This window comes from Mastomys coucha, unplaced genomic scaffold (assembly GCF_008632895.1).
Source record: "Mastomys coucha isolate ucsf_1 unplaced genomic scaffold, UCSF_Mcou_1 pScaffold2, whole genome shotgun sequence".
Taxonomy (NCBI): Eukaryota; Metazoa; Chordata; class Mammalia; order Rodentia; family Muridae; genus Mastomys; species Mastomys coucha.
The window spans coordinates 14,223,185-14,228,665 of NW_022196902.1; the positions used below are offsets into that span (position 1 = coordinate 14,223,185).

The 5,481-nt window shown below is 43.3% G+C and overlaps 1 long non-coding RNA gene across 1 annotated transcript; it reads right to left on the minus strand.

The window, feature by feature from the left end:
- Window positions 1-2,756: 2,756 nt before the first annotated feature.
- On the minus strand, window positions 2,757-4,466 carry LOC116097696. Its single transcript, XR_004121526.1, has 2 exons — window positions 4,391-4,466; window positions 2,757-3,131 (listed from the first exon to the last, which is right to left on the minus strand). It is a non-coding gene; the product is annotated as an uncharacterized LOC116097696 (long non-coding RNA).
- Window positions 4,467-5,481: the final 1,015 nt, after the last annotated feature.

Here is a 5,481-nt window from a genome sequence, read left to right on the forward strand (position 1 = left end):
AACTCCCCCTTCTCTGGCACAAAGCACTCCGACCTGGTTTGTGACTGCCTTCAGGTGGGGAGCTCTACAGGACTGTGGCTGTAGGTTTAAAATACACACTCTACTTGTAGATGCCAGCTGGACCCTCTCAGCTTAATTCCGAGCTGTGTGTGAGCACACTAAAAAGTGAAGCAACAATTCAGACCTTCAGGTCACCCCGTGCTCCAGGAGCATGAGTATATTTGAACATGGGGAAGGAGCATGTGGAACAGGGCAGACAGTTCTAGGAAGACAGCTGTGAGGACCTTGTGACAAAGTCCAGTGTGGCCATGCCAGTCTATCAGTCCTTGTCAAAGGACTTGCTATGAGACAGCCAGATTATGCCTTCCAGAACACAGAGCCGTTGGCTGGAACCCCTCACAAACTGACACTTATGTTACCATAAATTTGGGAGAGCCCCATTTGGGTTGACACATTACCAGAAAAATCAAGGTCCCTCCCCCATCCTCAACGGGATTCTTAGTTTCATTGATAAAAGAACCTAAGAACAAACTCAAAGGGAAACACAAAGACAATTTTATCAGCATTTAAAAGGTTCAGCAGCATATGAAGTCTAGTTTAGTTACAGAAGACCTTGTCTCAAACTAAATAAAATAAATGAAGGATAAAGGAATATCACTTTGTCGAATAAAAAAGTTAGTATTGATCAATAGCAAAAGATAACTGAAGTATTTCATAACATAAAAAAATGCACATTGATTAAACAAAAGTAAAACATACACAGCAATATCTGACCTTTATAGAATGGAAGTTATGTAACAAATATTATTTTATTTTATTTTATTCTTTTGCTTAGTGTAAACCCTCCATATCTGCTTTTTTTTATTCTGATATTGTCTTAGCATTCTATGCTATGATGAGACACCATGGCCAAGGCAACTCTTATAAAGGAAAGCACTTCGTCAGGGTATACTTGCAGCTTCAGAGATTTAGTCCATTATCATCATGGCAGAAAGCATGACAGCATGCAGGTAGAGACAGCACTGGACAGTAGCTGAGAGCTACACCCTGATCCACAGGCCAGAGAGAGAGTGGCACTGAGCCTGGTTTGGACTTTTGAAGTCTCAAAGTCTACTCCCAATGACACACTTCTTTCAACAAGGCTCCACCTCCTAATCCTTCTAATCCTTCCAAACAGGTCCACTCCTGGGTGCCAATCCTTCAGGTACATGAGCCTATGGTGGCCATTCTCGTTCAAACTACCACAGCTACAAAGATGAAAACTCAGAGTTTCCAAAATACGTCTATGTCTATTTAATATTGTGTCCATGCATGTACATAATGTGTTATCACGAAATCATGAACTTAGCAAGACAATAGAAGAAAACAGAAGCTACGGCAGTCCTCAGTTTTTCATAAGAATATAGTAATTTCCTAAATCTTCTCACTGTGTTTTCTATATGGTCCACAGAAATACATATGTTTTCTCAAATAAGACAGTAATACATTTAAATTTGAATTTTTTTATGGTTAAAATATATGTTTTCAATGGCCATGGCACCTTCCCATAACATATATTATGAAGTAAATTTAGAAGAGTGACGTCATTCCAAGTTTTACCTACTTGAACATTTCCTGGGCAGATAAGATCTTGGCTTTATTTATTTATTTATATGTGCATGTATATGTGTACATATTGTATGTGAGTATTCCTATATGTACATGTGTGTGGAGGGCAGACATTGACATTCAGTATCTTTTTTGATGACTCTTCTTTGAGACAGGTCTTCTAACTCAATCTGGATCTCATCACTTGGGCTAGGCTTACTGGCCAATGAGCTCTGGAGATATGCCTGCTTCCTTGCTTTCCTCCTCCAATGAGGGTCACAGGCATTGGGCATAGTGTCCAGCATTTACATGGAGATGGGCTTCCACACTCAGGCCCTCACGAATGCATGCGTGACAGGCCTGAGCCATCTCCATGGCCCCGTGAGCCATCTCCACAGCCCCGTGAATCCTTCTTTTGAGGACCTTTCTTTAAAATCCCCTGGTTAATTAAATTCTGTGATCTCAGAGGTCAGTACATAGTCTCAAAATCCTTTCAAATAAGATAGAATAAGAACTGTCAGCCGGGCGGTGGTGGGGCATGCCTTTAATCCCAACACTTGGGAGGCAGAGGCAGGCGGATTTCTGAGTTCGAGGCCAGCCTGGTCTACAAAGTGAGTTCCAGGACAGCCAAGGCTACACAGAGAAACCCTGTCTCAAAAAAAACCAAACAAACAAAAACAAACAAACAAACAAAAAAGAACTGTCTCAACAAACAAACAAACAAACAAACAAAAAGATAGAATAAGAAATTTAGCAGTCTAGAAAAAGAATTAATAAAAATGGAGATTCTGGAGCATTTGGTAGCCACTTGAATCAATGGAGAAATACTGGCTTTACAGCCAGCCAGAAAAAGTACACACAATTTAAACATGTTTCCAACTTGTCCCCTTAGTGTGTCCTAAAAATTCAGCCCCCTTCAGATAATTATGGACTCTTCCACTGTGTAGCTCCCATGCTGGCACTTAAGGAACAGGTTTGTCTACTACATATCAAAGAAGGCCCTCAGGGGGGCATAGGGCTGGCTCCACAGGAACAAGCTAGCATGGTTCCAGCATGGTTCCAATGGCTCTTACACCACCACTAAGAGGAGTCACTTTTATAGGAGACTGCCACTAGCCAAACATATGCTCCTGGCTTTCGCTTTAAGAGAAACACGCCAGACTCCGACCTTATCCTTTGATTGCCTTATACGTAATAGAAAAGATTTTCTGCGTAACCAGCAAGCCAGAACAGCAACTCAGAAGCCAAGAGTTCCTTTGAAAGTTCACTGGGAGGTGGGGCCTGATGCCTCTCAAAGAAGATGAGAGGGTGGGGAGAGATCTTTTCCAGCTCAGGTGCACAGAAAGGTATGCTGTCTACCTTCCTTTGACAAAGGATTCTGGGTGTTCTTGGAGAGAGAGGCTAAGAGGATGTGGCAGCCTCTAGCGAGACTGAGTCACCGTTAATATAACTCTGTGATGTTGGCAGCCTGCCCCGCTGGTCCGAGCTTACAGTTTTTGTTTTCTTGGTATGATAATTAGTTGTTGGCACTATGGGTGGGTCTCCTGAGTGAAAAGAAAAGAAAAATATGGGTACCTGTTATTTCTAAAATGAGTAGTGCATGGTATTGAGGTAAGCGTCTGCTCAGAGCCATGCAGCTCAGAGCTCTCTGTCTTCCTGCTGTGTTTATACCAGTAACAGAACCTCAAGAGACTCCAAAATGGTTCTGGAGCCCTGTAACGCCTTAATATTGGTCTGAATGTTGGTCTTCTAGACCACAGAGCCCAACAACCACACATTTCTATTTGTCAGGTTTGTTGGCTGGTTTCACTTTTTTTTACTAATGGCTATCACTATGTTACACAGGCTAGCCTTAAATTTGAGTCCTTCTGCTTTGGCAAAACCAATCGGTATGGTATAGTACAAGAGCTCATACTTGAACCCAAAACTGTGCAGCAGATATTTCTGTGCCTGACCCTTGACCCCTGACCCTTGACCTACTTTGGTGCATGAACAGTCTTGCAAATACCTGCATCTCCACACCCTCTCTTTGTTTATTTTCTCTGTGCCTGATGTTTGTATTATGCATATTCACATTTGACGTACCAGAAGCGTCAGAAACTGAACATCCCACCTCTCTGTGGCCTTCAGCCCGACCCTGACAGGAATTGGAGACTCCAGTTTCTAGGTCCTGTGTGTGGTAACCCTGACACCTGCTAGACCAGTGGTTCTCACCTTGCTTGCGGTGCATCAGATATTTATGTTATGGTTCATATTTGTATCAAAATTACTGTTATAAAGGAGAACAAAAGTAATTTTATGGTTGGGAGGTAACCCCAACATGAGGGCCTGTAAAGGGTGGTGGCTTTGGGAAGGTTGAGACCCGCTGTGCTAGACTTTTCCCCTACTGTTGTTACCCTCCTCATTAACACACCTTTTACTAATGTCTCTCTTCCCTCCTTCTTTTCCCACTTCCTATCTGATCCTTCCTGAACTTATTCCCAGACACTTATACCCTGTGGCTTGGTCTGATTTTGATACCTAAGAAAGTACAAAGTGACTTTCAGTTTATAGCCAAAATGTGTGTGTGTGTGTGTGTGTGTGTGTGTGTTTGTGTATGATAAGTACATATCCGTGTGCACATTCCCACATATGAACACATGCCAAGGTGACTATGTGGAAGCCAGAGGACAGTATGTGGGTGTCAATGCTCTCCTTCCACCATGTGATCAAACTCAAATCCTCAGGCTTAGCAGCTCATGGTCTCACCCACTGACCCATCTTGCTGGCCCTAGCCAAGGCAATTTTAAGAAACTCGTAATACCTCTCAGCTGGCTGCTGTTCTCAAAAGTACAAGAAGGATTTTAGAATCTTCCATGGTCATAACTGTTAGCATCAGGGCCTCCGATGACTGTGACGTCACATAGGTGGGCCTCACAGATCTGTTGCCAGGGCAACAGCTGCTATATTCCCAAAACCCAATGGACTCATCTTCCACCTTTACCTGTGGCCACTATGTCACTTCATGCATATATATATATGGGGAACGCTCCTCTCTCTCTCTCTCTCTCTCTCTCTCTCTCTCTCTCTCTCTCTCTCTCTGTCTCTCTCTCTCTCTCTCTGCCCCTCTTCTCTTTCTGCTACTACCCCCCATCTCTCTCAATTAAACCTATTACACATGGAACTGTCTGGGCCTAGTGTGTGCTGTGTCCTGACATGAGCCGCCGTTCTAACATATCATTTGGTGCCGAAACCACCACCCTGCTGTTCTCACTTCTTGGTTTGCTCCACCTGGCAGTGTTCTCCAATGGTGCTGGATTCCCTTCGACAAGCCACTTACTTTGTGGCTCTTACTCATGCTATCCCTCTGCCTGGTGTGTTCCCTTTCCTTCTGTTGGTTTGGCTCACGTATATGAATTCTCCCACTTTCAGCTTAAATATCACTTCCTGTAGAGAGGCCTTATCTAACTCCCAGGCGAGGATTATGATCCTATTCTTTCCTGTGGAGAATAATACCTGTTGAGGCTCTCAGAACCTCTTATTGTAACTCCCTGTTATGTACATGAGCCACCTCACTCTTAGTTCCCAGCTGTAATCTTGCATTCTTTGGGAGCAGGGACTCAGTCTACCCTCCTCTCTGCTATACCCACAAGAGCAAGGCTAGGGCCTGTCATCATGAGTATTTAATAAAGAGGTGTCAACCAAAGCGTATGTTTAACTTATTGAGCACCAAGTCAATGAATAAGAGAGTCTTGGAATAAATTTAAGACAGTTTACTAATATAGATTCTGCAAGATAAAGATACCAGTCCACATTCCCTTGAAACTTAGGAAGAAGAGTGTCAATGATGGGGCTTCCTGCACCTAAGAAGAGCTTTGTATTCTCACACCCATGTTGGGGGGGAGTGTCACTATT